Here is a 14,880-nt window from a genome sequence, read left to right on the forward strand (position 1 = left end):
ATAAATTAGTACGTATATATTACAGTACATATTAATTAAGCTATGTATGTAAACATAAATTTATTTTTATTTTGATAATTGGAAAACATTCTTCCGATTTTCACGTATCATTTAAAGTGGGGATCCATTGTATTTTGTTGGGAGATCCCTGGGTTAGGTTCTGTGCTATTGAACTTGTGCTTGTTTGAGGCCATAAAAAATTGTGACTTCGAAGTGTGCAGTTCGTGACTTTTAAAGAGAGCAGAAGGTACACAAAATCTAGATGCCGCAGAAGAGATTGTGCTTAGCAGTGATGAAGAAGAAGAAAATTAAATGAAAGTACATTATCTAACATATAAGTATCACACTTTGTAAGGTAAGACATTTATTCAGTTATTACTATTTAAGTTACTACTATTATAAAAATAAAAGTTAATATTTTAACTTATTATTACTAAAAAAATTAAATTTCCAATAGTTATAAAAAATAAAAATGGTGTATATTTGTTACCTATTGGAATGCAACCCCCCTTTTTGTACTGGTTCTTAGTCCCGTATAACACGGTTTCACATTACACAAGATTTTGTAGGAACCAAACTACCATGTTATATGAGGGTTATCTGTACTTAATATAATTCCAAAATGAATATCGATATCCACCTCTACCAGCCATCTTCTCTTCATATGCTTTTTATTGCAAATTGTTGTGCAGAAATAAAACAGAGTCAACATTATCAGTCAATATATAGTCAATATATTGATATATAGTCAATATATAGCCAATACAGAGTCAATATATAAGCTAATCAGGCTGCACTAAAATTTCTTTTGGAGTGGAAATGCTGGCAGGTTATTTCCACAAAGAGTACAAATTTCGGTGGATTTGGAAGAAGTCAAAGCACACCTTATTGGCCAATTAAAAGTGTCAACAGACAAAACACATTTTTTCTAAAAAACCTTTAAAAATTTAAATACATAAAAAATATATGTAAGAAATGTTTCAAATAACAATTCATTTCGATTATTTATAAATTGGCCATCATCTTCATGATAAAGAGTAGGGTTATTGACATTTGATCTTCCACCTGTAAGTAGCAGGCTCACACCACTATTTACTCTACCTAATCAACATTAGTGACTGCATTAGTGCATATTTAGGAGGTAACACAATTTGCATCATTTCCATTTCACATTTTCAACAAAGATGTTTTCACATAAATCATCTTTCGTGCATACAGGGTACACATGCGCTTTTTTCATTCTACCCTGCCCTGATTGTGGTACCCACACAGCTGGTACATTAATCTGGGATTATTGCTCTCTATATGAAGTACCTTTCATTTGCCAACATTAAATTTCAACTGCCACTTCTCAGTACATCTGCCTAATTTCTATACATCTTTTGCAGTAGAATACTCTGATTACTGTGATTAACTACACTGCCAACCTTCATATCACACTTGATATGCCCTCATCATTATCAATATCATTAATAAATATAGAAAACAACAATGAGGCAGCACCAAACCCTGGTGCATTCTGCTAATGACATTAGTTCAAGAAGAGTAGTCCCCACTGATAACTGCTTTCTGTCTTCTCCCACTTAACCATCCCTTTATCCATGGTAGAAACTTTACCTAAATGCTAACTGTACAGTATCAAAAGCTTTTCTGAAAGTGTTAGGTGGGTCAGAAAACTGCAGTCTTGGGGGATACACAGATTAATAGATTAACAATAGCTGCAGGTGGAGGAGAAAGTTGCACTGCTTCTACTGGAACAAGCAGCAACCTGGAAAGCAAGGTACTGGGGATTTCAACAGCTGGGAGTCATCATGAAACAAGGAAATACATGGGCAGTGTTAGGGTAACTTAGAATAAAAACAGGTGCATGTATAATTGCAAGTGCACCAATGCTAGGAGCATAGCAAATCAATTTGATGAATTTGAAGTGTAGGTGAAGACATCAAAATACAAATATTTTAGGGATATCAGAGAAGTGGTGTCATTCAGATATAAGGGATGCAGAATTTGAACATGGGAAGTACAACGTATACAGAAAAGACAGACAGGATAGGAGGGGTTATGCTCTAAGTTAAGAAGCAAATATTATCTAAGGCAGTGCATCCAGTTGACATGGGTGACCAGTGCAATGTTGAGTCAGTTTGGTGTGATATAAGCACTGGAAAGGAAAAAAATGAAGGTAGCAGTGTGTCATAAGCCTAATGGCTCCGATGAATACAATGAACAACTGTACAGAGAAATTGAGTAGGACAGTAAATCAGAACGTCTTAAATGGGGAATTTTAACTTTCCCAATACTGACTGGGTTGGTCACTCACACATAAATAAAATTAGTCTGTAATCAAATCACAAAGGAGATTAGACGAGCTAAGTCAGATGACAAATCTCTGGCAAAGGATGAAAAGAAAAAACAGCAAAGAGTTCTTTACTTATGTAAATACTAGAAGGAAGGGTTGAATCATATTTACCCACTTGATATCAATGGTTCAACCATTGGCGATCCTGCTCAGGTTGCTGACAAACTGAATAAGTATTTTACATTTATGGGATTCTTTTGTTCAGACTACAAACGTGGAGGCATTCAAATTGACAAAGGATGGTTGCAGAATAGACATGCGGAAGTTTGCCTTTAGCCATAGGTGGTTGAATGCTGGAACAAACTTCCATCTATTGTTGTGGAAGTGGATAGCATGAATAAATTCTAGGAAGAACTAGAAACTATTTGAGGGGATGGACAGGTGACATGGAAAGGGTTTTTTTTTCTTTTGTTGATGCTGCACAAGCTTTCTTTCTTGAATAATTTACCACTACTAATACTAATAAGATGTCAAAATTATTTCTGGCATCCAATTCCTCTGTTACAGTGTCATATCTGTTCAGATGGTCTTAGATTTTCCTTAACAAATCCATGCAGAATAGGAATACAGTTATACTGCAATCACCTGTGATTGCAGTATAACTGTATCTAGTAGTATAACTGTATACATATAACTGTAATACAGTATAACTGTATCCTGTCTAGATGTTCCTGCATTATATCTTTAACCAGTAACTCCACTATTTTCCTCAGAACAGAAGTCAAGCTAACAGATCTAAACTGAATACATCCCATCCATTTCAGGTGCATTTTCTCTTCCACTTTCCTCTCAGTTATCATAAAATCATTTAGCTACCTGGCAGAATTAAAATCACTTCTGTTATCCCCATCCCTAAAAAATTCCTCAGGTGTCAATGTACATGCTGTTGTTATTTGGTTTTTAGGAGCTTTAGCAACTAAGGCCATTTTTGCTCCGGGATATGTGGTGGTCATTCCCTGACTTTTCTGCATCCTCCATATTTGGTGGTGACGGGCTCGAACCCTGGTCTAATCAAGAAGCGTGTGCTATGCACTACTGCTTCTTCCCACCTGGCTACGGAGGCGCCAGAATGTAGATGCAAAATACCCCATTAAGTTTGTCAGCAAACTGAGCAGAATCACCAATAGTTAATCCATTCACAGTGGACCAATATGATTCAACCGGTACCTCAGTAGCCAGGTGGGCAGGAGCAGCAGTGCATAGCCACGCTTCTTGATTAGACCGGGGTTCAAGCCTGTGACCACCAAATACAGAGGATGCAGAAAGGTCAGGGAATGACTACCGCATATCCCCGGAGCAATATCGCCTTAGTTGCTAATGCTCCAAAAAAACAACAAGATTCAACCATTTCCTTATATTGTTTACCTAAGTAAAGAAGTCTTTGCTGTTTTTCTTTGTATTCTTTGCCAGAGACCACAAGAATGAGTATAGAGAAGGGCAACAAGATTGGTGAGAGGAACAAAGGGGTTCTCTTACCAGGAGCCTTAAATTCTGTAAGTTGCAGCATCTGGAGACTAGGCACTTGCGAGGTGATCTGATTGAGGTGTACAAGACCTTGAATGGTTTGAGCAGGCTCAATGCTGATGGGATACTTCTACTTGCTGAAATTAAAAACCTGAGGGGGCATAGATTCAAATTGAGGAAAGACAGTTGTAGAATAGATGTGCGGAAGTTTGCCTCTATAAAGCGAATAGTTGATTGCTGGAACAGACTTCAATCTGTTGTTGTGGAAGTTGATAGCTTAAATAAATTTAAGGCTGAACTAGACAAACATTTGGAGTGAATGGATGGGTGAAATGGGAAGGTTTTTTTTTTTTTTTTTTTTTTGGCTGATGCGCTATAAGCTTGCTTTCTTGCATCATATGCCTCAACTAATGCTAATCTCCTTTAGTTTGCCTAACCTCCTTTGTGACTTGATTGCAGACTTGTTTGCTGTGCAACCTATGTATTTTTCTTTGCTGCCACAAATCTTAACAGTCCATTTGGCATACATTTAGATGTATTCCTTGAACTCTAATCTCTTAGTTGGTATAAAAAGTTTAATAGCTTCTAAGATAACATCTTTGAATGCTTTCTATTTAGAATTTGCTGGTGGTAACTTCATCAGTTAGTACTAATTACACAGAATTTAAAAACTGACAGAAGTTACCTTTATGAATGCAAAAGCCCATACCTTGCCTTCAACAATAGTTACACATTTAAGTAATTCCCTGAGCAATATATTGTAATCACTGCCACTGATTTTTTATCTGCACATTCTTAATGCAAGAGTAGTTAATGCTTATAATCAGATCAAGGGTATTGCTTTCTCTTATTGTCTCTCAAACAGGGGTGGCTTATCGGTAGGCACTGCAGAAATGTTATGTTTGTTTGTTATTTGGTTTTTAGGAGCATTAGCAACTAAGGCCATATTGCTCCGGGATATGCGGTGGTCATTCCCTGACCTTTCCGCATCATCCGTATTTGGTGGTGACGGGCTCGAACCCCAGTCTAATCAAGAAGCGTGTGCTACGCACTGCTGCTCCTTCCCACCTGGCTACAGAGGCGCCACTGCAGAAATGCAGCACCCCCAGATTTTTAAATCTAAATATACAGTCAACGGAGTTATATGAAATTTTCTGAAGAACAATGCAATGCAATGAATATTTTTATTAACAGGTCCTGCATTTATTATACTGATCTTCTATTTCCAATAATAATAAAAAAAAAATAATAAATATATATATATATATATATATAAATAAAAAAATAAATAATAAATAAATAAATAAATAATGAATAAATAAATAAATAATAATAATTACTTTTTATTTAATACAAGTATTAGTAGTAGTATAGTAGTAGCATGTGATACAAGAAAGCAAGTGTATGAGCTTCTGCAGCATCAGCCAAAAAAAAAAAAAAAAAAAAAATCACACCATTCCCTCCAAATGCCTACCCAGTTCCTCCTTAAATTTATTTAAGCTATCAACTTCCACAACGACAGATGGAAGTTTGTTCCAGCAATTAACCACCTGCTGGCTAAAGGCAAATTTCCACACATCTATTCTACATCTGTCTTTTCTTAATTTGAATTTATGCCCCCTTAGGTTCGTAATCTGAACAAGTGGAATGACCCCATCAGAATTCAGCGTGCTCAACCCATTCAAGGCCTTATACACCTCAATCAGATCACTGTGCAAGTGTCTAGTCTCCAGCCACTGCAATTTGCAGAACTTAAGCCTCTCTTGGTAAGAGGATCCCTTCATTCCCCTCACCAATCTTGTTGCCCTACTCTGTACACGCTCAAGCAAATCTACATCCTTCCTAAAATGAGGCCTCCAGACCTGTACGCAGTACTCAAGGCGTGGCCTGACCATTGCCTTATACAGAGGGACAATCACCTCCTTTTCCCTGCTAGCAAAATTCCTATATATCATTGACAAACCCCCAAGACCTGCCCTAGCAGCCTGTCTGCATTGCTCAGAAAACTTCATATCTGACTGCACAATTACTCCAAGGTCTTTTTCATTTTCTACCACCTTAAGTGTAGTACCACACAGTTGGTACGTTTCTCTGGGCTATTTCTACCCATATACAGTACTTTGCATTTGTCAATGTTAAACTTCAGTTGCCACTTCTTAGCCCATCTGCCCAAATTATCTAGATCCTGTTGCAGTAGCACCTGCCATTAACAACCCTGCCTATCTTTGTATCATTTGCAAACTTCGACACTAAGCCTGATATACCTTCATCAATATCACTGATATACAGTGAAACATCTCCTAACGGACACCTCTCTACAATGGACATTTTCAAATTCCCCAACTCTCCTCTATTGGTTTTAACATGTTTTCAGTTTCTGTCTAGCGGACATTCTCTGTAACGGACGCGGACAGGTAATCTGCACTGTTTCGTTTAGATTAGTACTTAATTTGATCTCCCCATAATGGACAGCGGGAGAGCTCACGGCCCTTTTTCTAGGAACGTTTCTTCCACGTATTTCCTCAATTGTGTGTTTATTTTTTATTTCCGATTCTCTGAATTTTATCAAGGTTTCCGTCGCAGTTCTAAACCCTTTTTCAAGAATTTTAAGGCACATGTAAAACTTCTGATGAATTCGGTGTGTGCGGGGGGGGGGGGGGTGAATTTGGTCGGTCTTTCGTCTTTTGAGTTTCAGTTTTCAGTTTTGTTCAGTGTCGTGAAGTGCACAATGTCTTCTCGTAAGCATTTAACTTTAAAAGATAAAGTCGAACTCATTAATGCGTATGATCAGCAAAAAAATAGTGTTCGCAATCTCGCTGCAAAATTCAAAATCGGGAAGATGCAGGTAAGCGACATCCTAAAGAAAAAAAATGAACTGCTCAAATAATTTTGGCAACACGGAAATGATCAGGTTCAAAAATCATTCCCGAAAACTGTTAGACTTCAAATTAACAATGTTACGTATGAGTGGTTTTGTCGCGCACGTACTAAAAAAATTCCCATTAATGGGCCTATTATTAGGGAAAAGGCTTTAGAGGTTGCGAAATCTATGGGAGCAAATGAGTTCAAAGCTTCTATGGGATGGCTAGACAAGTTCAAAACTCAGCATAAAATTTCTTGGAAAACCGTAAGTGGTGAAGGTGGATCTGTTGATACTGGAGTTGTAACAGAGTGGACTGTCAAATTGGAAGATTTATGTTGTGATTTTGAAGCTAAGGATATTTACAACCGTGACGAAATAGGGATGTTTTTTAAAGCTCTTTCTGAAAAAACAATGAGTCTAAAAAACGAAAAGTGCCAGGGCGGAAAAATTTCTAAGGAACGCTCGACTGTACTATTGTGTACAAATACGCTGGGAGACTTTGAACAACCTCTTGTTATAGGAAAACCACAAAATCCTCGTTGTTTCAAGGGCATAAAGTTGAATCTTTTGAATGTTGACTGGAAGTCTAATAAAAAAGCGTGGATGACACGAGATATCATGAGCAAATGGATAAGTCACTTTAACCAAAACATGATTCGTCAAAACAGAAAAATTATTCTTTTCATGGATAATGCTGCATCTCACCCGTACATTGAATTGTATCATTCAAATCGTTTTTCTGCCACCAAACACATCTGCAGAATGTCAGACCAAGGATCAAGGGATAATAAAAAATTTTAAACTTCACTACAGAAAAAGTGTTTTAAGACATCTCTTTGCAAACATGAACGATGTAACATGTGAGAGTGACCTTGCGAAGAAACTCAGCATCCTAGATGCGATTCAATGGATTTCCTCTTCAGTAAACGCAATTAGAAAACAAACTGTTGTGAACTGTTTTGTAAAGTCTGGCTTCTCAAACGCAAAAATTGAAGTTGTGAACAGAAATGTGGAGCACCAAGAAGAACAAGAACTTCAACATCTACTGATAATGTACGATACTTCCGCTACAATTGACTCTGGCTACAAAGATATAGACTCGAACCTCACTACAGAAGATTGTGCTATAGATATCAACGACATTATCATCGATATTTTTCAAGAAGTTCCTCATGAGGGTGAAGAAATGGAAGGAGGTAATTCTGTCGAAGAACATATTAACGACGAACCACCGATGAAAATAGAAGAAGCGCTCATACAAATCAATCGTTTAAAAATGTTTTTCGCCACTGAAGAAGATATTGAAGGACTTTCGATGGTTTCTTCACTCCAAACAAATGTTGAAAACAAAATTATCAGCCGGAAGAAGGTGCAGAAGAAAATAAGTGATTACTGTATGTATTTTTCTTAAGATAAAGTCATAATATGCATAGCACAATTGTATGTATATTATTTACAAAAATATTGTGCAAAATCTGTATATAATTTAATTTAATTTTACATTAAAAGTTTAACGATTTTTCTTTCTTTCTTTTTTTTTTCTCCCGCAGACTTCTTGTTAGCGGACACTTCTCTCTAATGGACACATTCTCGTTCCCCATGGCTGTCCGTTAAAGGGAAGTTTCACTGTATATACAAAACAACAGCGGACCCAACACCAAACCCTGTGGGACTCCACTAATAACATTAGTCCACGAAGAGCAGCACCCATTAATTACCACCCTCTGTCTTCTCCCACTCAACCATCCTTTTATCCATTGTAGCAACTTACCCTTAATACCATCCATTCTGCTCCAATTTGTGGAATAGTCTTCCATGCACAACAGTGTCAAAAGCTTTTCTGAATTCCAAATATATGATATCAAAATTATTTTTTGCTTCCAGTTCCATTGTAACCACATCATAATATCCTATAAAATTTGTCAGACAAGACTTTCCTTTAACAAACCCATGCTGTGTCTGAATTATTGCTGTGGTCTTGTCTAGATGATCCTGCAATGCATCTTTAACCAGTGACTCCATTACCCGGAACAGAAGTTAAACTAACTGGTCTGTAATTACTCGTGTCACCTTTCGATCCCCCTATGTGAATTGGGGATACATTTACACATCTCCAGTCCGTGGGGACCTTCCCTGAGTCCAAGGATGCTCTCATAATTATGGCTAAGGGTTTGCTTAGTTGCTTTGCCACCTCCTTTAATATAACTGGATAGATCCCATCCAATCCAGGTGCCTTTCTTATGTTTAACTTCAATAATTTCTCCTCCACTTTGATCTCAGTTATTACAAAATCATTAAGCACCCTGATACAATTTGATAACCTTCTGCCATTTTCAAACCTTAATAACTCCTCATGTGTGAATGTAGATGCAAAATACTCATTCAGTTTGTTTGCTATCTGAATAGGATCATCAACAGTGGAACCATTGATATCAAGTGGACCAATCAGATTCATCCCCTTCCTTTTAGAGTTTATATAAATAAAGAAATCCTTGCTGTTTTTCTTAGCATCTTTTGCCAAAGATTTCTCGTAATCTGCCTTCGCCTGCCTAACCTCCTTTGTGACCTGATTACAGACTAGCTTATATCTGCCATAGGCTTCTGAGTCGCTTGATAATTTATATGCATCCCATGCATTTTTCTTCTCTGTCACGAGTCTCATTAGTTCATTTGATAACCATTTAGGCCTAATCCTTGAACAATATTTCTTAATAGGTATGAAACTTTTAGTAGCATCCACAATTAATTTCTTGAATGCTTCCCACTTAGAATTTACTGTTGGTAACATCGTCAGTTGATCCCACTGTACAGAATTTAAAAACTGTCTCAGACCACTATACTCACCTTTACGGAAGCAAAAACCCTTTCCTTTACCTCTGATGGTAATTATATCTTTAAGTAAATGCCACATCAGTACGCTGTGATCACTGCCACCTAGTGGTTCCTTTATCTGCAAATTCTTAATACACGAATTATCACTGCTGATAACCAGATCAAGAGTATTACCCTGTCTGGTTGCCTCTCGAACATGCTGGTAAAGAAAACAATCATCCAATAAATCTAAAAAAGTCCTACTAGTGTGTGAGTGACCAATCCACAAGTTCCAGTCAATATCTGGGAAGTTAAAATAACCCATTATAAGACATTCTGATTTACTAGCCCACTCTATTTCTCTGTACAATTGTTCATTGTACTCATTCAAGTCATTAGGCCTATAACACACTCCTACTCTTATTTTTGCTTTCGCAGTGCTTATGTCACACTAAACTGACTCAACAATGCACTGTTCATCTATATCAACTGGATGCACATCTTTTGATTTTATGTTTTTCTTAATTAACAGCATAACACCTCCTCCCTTCCTATCCTTTCTGTACACATTGTACTCGCAAAATTCCAGTTCTGCTGTTGTTGTTGTTTTGGTTTTTAGGAGCATTAGCAACTAAGGCCATATTGCTCCGGGATATGCGGTGGTCATTCCCTGACCTTTCCGCATCATCCGTATTTGGTGGTGACGGGCTCGAACCCCAGTCTAATCAAGAAGCGTGTGCTATGCACTGCTGCTCCTTCCCATCTGGCTACGGAGGTGCCTCCCGGTTCTGCATTCCTTATATCTGTGTGACGCCACATCTCTGCTATCCCAACAATATCCGCCTTTGATGTCTTGACCAGCACTTCAAATTCATCAAATTTATTTACTATACTTCTAGCATTGGTATACATGCAAGTATACATGAACCTATTCTTATCATTAGTTACCCTAACACATCCCATATACCCACCTGTTTCACGATGACTGCCATCAGTCCCTGAAACCCCCAGCACCCCTCACTCGAGATCACTACTTATTCTAATAGAAGTTGTGCAAGAATCACCTTCACCTCTGCCTGCGGCTACTTTTAACCTTTTAGTCTGTGAATCCATGCTAAGCTAGCAGTTTTCCGACCCACCTAACACTGCCTCGATAGCGTCAGCAAATATTCTTGCACCCTTTCTATTTAAGTGTATCCCATCCCTGTAGAAGCAGTCTCTCCTGTTAACAAGCACAGACCATGCTGAAAAAAATTCTACCCCTCGAGCCTTGCACAATCTTTCCAGGGCCGAATTGATTGACAAGGCTCTCATCATGTATTCCCTCCTATCGTGTCTGGGCAGAATTGCAGACACTTTCAAATTTAACTCTGACTCACGACTTTTTTGCAACATTGACCTGTACTTGTTAAGTAAATCTGCAGATCTCCTACTCTTAATGTCATTGGTGCCAACGTGTACAACAATATCACCTTTTGTGCCCTTAAAAGATGATATATGCTTTACAACGTCATCAACTTTTGCCCCTGCAGACATACCCTGGTCCTGTTCCATCTATCCTTTTTACACAATATATTCCCAGTCTCCCTGACAATAGAGTCAGGAAGATGGGGTTAATTGTTCCAGCAATTGACCACCCGCTGGCTAAAGGCAAATTTCCGCACATCTATTCTATCTCTGTCTTTTCTATTAAACAGAGAACAGAGAACAGGCCATACAGGCCCAACCATAGCCTAAGGCCTTTGGTCCATGAGAAAAAAACTATTTCCAATAATCACTTCAATAATAAACAAATAAAAACACAAAACAGTTTTCAACTTTGAAGTTTAACTGTAGGCAGAACTGTGTACTAGATAGTTCCACATTTTGCTCCCAGTGGTTGGTTGAGTCAATGCCTGGTCAGTGGGTTGCCAATACAGTAAAACCCTGTTAATCGGGACCTAGATAATCCGGACTTTCTGTTAATCCAGACTGCATTTTCAGTCAGGGGAAAAATTCTAACTATCGAAAAAAAAAAAAAAAAAAAATTTCTGTTCACTGAGATTTGGGAGGGGTTTAAAATTTAAAATAATAAAAAAGATAAGCAATCAATAACAAAGAACACTGCATGCATAAATTGCAACTAACATGATACGCGCAAGTGAGAACAGAGTAACGAGTTACGAAACTTAAAAAATAGGAATGAAGAGAACATTCTGAAAATTTATTTATGTTTTTGATATGATTGATGATTTCATGGAAGGGGAAACACATTTCACCATAATAACATAAAAACCCACAGAATTCCAGCTTGTGGTATTCTTGCAAATTAAATAAGATAGTGTTTACAATAGGTTTATCATAGATTGCACTAACAGAAAAGCTTAATAAACAGGGGACTACTAATTGTTTTTATTGTTTTATGGTTGTGACCTCCAGAAATGCGACTGGACCATGTGGTGTGGTAGGAGACAATCGTATGGTAATTTCGAGTGCTGGCCTATTCACAGTTGACAGCTGCAGCTAGCATTGTCCACATGTACACACGTTAATTTTGAGAGTGAGTTTCAAAATTAAAGCAAAAAACAATGAGAATTATTTCAAGTAAATTTCCTGAAAATAGTTTTGTTTTGTATTGTAATATTTTTTTTTGTGTTTAATTTTATGTAATATAATGTTCTACGTTAAAACTTTATTGCTTTGTACAGTATTTTGTTTATTTACCAAGTTCTTTATTCTTTTTATAATTTTTACTTTAAAATATTGTTTTATTAATTTAATATAAAAACCAATTTAGTTAAAAATTTTTCATTTAGTAACTTTAAATAAAAACTGGTACGTTAAAAATAGCTTCCAATTAATCCAGACTTTCACTAATCCGGACCAAGTGTGGTCCTGTCAAGTCCGGATTAATTGGGTTCTACTGTACAAATTTTTTTAGAGGAGGTGACAAAACGGGTCAAAGGAACTGCAGAGCGAGCAGTGCCGATTTGATCCTTGTCTGTGAAGGGTGCATCGCCACAATGTCAGTCTCTCTTTGTTATTCTCAGGATTCGCCCAAATTCCAATTAAGTAAATTACATCAGTGTTAAGTCAATACCAGTATTGAATAAAAAAGTTAATCTATTTTCAACAAATAAAAACCAAGAATGGATTTTATTTTTAAATAAAATTTCAAGATTACCCAAGTCTGTCAATGGCAGACCAAGGCAATTGTCTTGGCCTATAACACACCCCTACCCTCATTTTTGTTTACCCAATGCTTATGCCACATCAAACTGACTCAATGTTTCTGTGTTGTCTGATGCTGGGGCATAGGCTCAAGCATTGGGCTGGGTGGATGCATGCTTGATGAGTCCCTCTCTTTTAATCCTTCAAGATCATCAACCCTACTCTTCTAGCCCTCATATAATCTCATCAGGATGCTGAGTTGCACTTAACTTCCTCATGCTGTTTTCAATGAACACACTCAAAGGCATCCCTATGACTGTCTCATGTTCTGCTGCAGGTAGTTTTGCAAAAACAGAATAACACACTTGATATAATCCTGATTCAAAGAACTGCCTTTGGAAATTCTTCCCTCGAACTAAAGCATTCCCACTACTTTGAGTCTTTGCTTTGCTGCTCTAGTGTGAGGTATTTTAGTCAATTTAATTTAAAAACAATACACCAAAACTAAGAGTTTGAAAAGAATAAAGCTATGCTAATCATGCTTATTTAATGGTAGTACAACCTGTGCTCTTTTAGATTACGTTATGTGATAAAAATTGCATATTTAAGACATTTCTTAGACATTTTCATTGTTTATAGTTATTGATTGACTGTTACAAAACTATGTAGAAAATTGCCTATAAACTATAAATGTTGACTGTGGTTTCTTAAGCAAATTCAGAGGACAAGTAACAAACAAATTTACCAACGTAATCAGAGAATCCCAAATAATAACTATACTACTAATTTTAAATCAAAAGTTACAAAAAACAATAATGTTTAAATAATAACGTTCCATTTAGTGGCTTCCAAGGAAAGCTGCTTCGATTGAATAAATTCAAGAAAGAACTAGAAAATCAATTTGAAGGGATGGATAGGTGATAAGGGAAGGTTTTTTTTTTTGGCTGATTCTGTATAAGCTTGCTTTCATTTGCCACTACTAACTAAATTCAATAGCAAAAAAAAGGATATTCTTATCAAAACAATTTGTGTTCCATAATTGCAGTTTCTGGAAATCAGGAATCTGTGCGGTGATCTAAATGAAGAGTTAAATAAACTAAATGATGATGGCACTCTACAGTCTTAGCCATTAAATTTATTCAGTTTTCTAAACAATTCCACAACACTAGATAGAAGTTTGTGCTAACAACAATCACTCTGGCTGTAAGCAAATTTTTACACATCTTGCGACCATCCTTTTTCAATTTAAATTTATGTTCTCTTATATGCAGTATGAAAAAGAGTAAGGATACCATCAGAATTTAGTTTTTACTCAATCCATCTAAAGCCTTAAACATTGTCCTTTGCAAATGCATAGTTTTTAGATGCTGAAATTTACAGAACTTGAGTCTTTTTTGGTAAGAGTACCTTTCTGTACTCACAAATAATCTTGTTGCTCTTATCTGCATATGTTCCAACAAATCTAAATCCTTCCTAAAATGAGTCTTCCAGACTTCTAAGCAATATTGAAGACACAGCTTAATAGTTGTGTTATATAATGGAATAATCACCTCCTTTTCCTGTGGAACCTTGTAGATGCTGAAATTTAATTCAAAAAAATTCAACTCTTTTCTGCTAAGAGAAAACTTTTATGTCCCTATTTGTTACTTCTTTTCAGTTCCAAGAGATTCACATCTTTCCTAAAATGAGGCTTCTAGACCTGTATGCAGTACTCAACATGCAGCCTAACCATTATCTTCTACAAAAGTAAAATTATCTTTTACTTTTAACCTCCTAGTAAAATTTCTAGTATCACTGACAGAACCTCCACAATCTGTCCCAGCAGGCTGTCTGCACTGGTCAGGAACTTTCTGCTGGACTGTTCAATTATCCCTAGGTCTTTTTTGTTCTGCACCACTTCAATTGTGCTACTGCCCAGCTGTTATGCTATTCTCAGATTTCTGCTACCCAAGTATAGATATCAGTACCTTGCATTTATCAAAGTTTAAATCTAAATTTCCAACTGTCAGCTCATCTGCCTATTTCTCTATCTTGCTCCAATAGCATATACTGATTCCTGTCATTACACATTCACAATCTGATTTTCTTCAGATTTTTTTTTTTTTTTTTTTTTTTTTTTGGCTGATGCTGTATGTATATATATATAAACTTTGCTCCCTTGCATTATTTTGCAAATTCTAATACTAATACTTGTGACTACAAATAGTATTCAAAACATACCATGGAAATAACAGTT

At 36.6% G+C, this 14,880-nt stretch overlaps 1 protein-coding gene across 1 annotated transcript in view; it reads right to left on the minus strand.

Annotated features, from left to right (window-relative positions):
- LOC150076167 (uncharacterized) overlaps positions 1-14,880 on the minus strand; it is a 202,347-nt gene that overhangs the window by 176,207 nt on the left and 11,260 nt on the right. The gene's annotated exons all lie outside the window — the stretch shown is intronic.

The sequence above is a fragment of the Mastigoproctus giganteus genome, chromosome 13 (genome assembly GCF_048544385.1).
Source record: "Mastigoproctus giganteus isolate SK-2022 chromosome 13, ASM4854438v1, whole genome shotgun sequence".
Taxonomy (NCBI): domain Eukaryota; kingdom Metazoa; phylum Arthropoda; class Arachnida; order Uropygi; family Thelyphonidae; genus Mastigoproctus; species Mastigoproctus giganteus.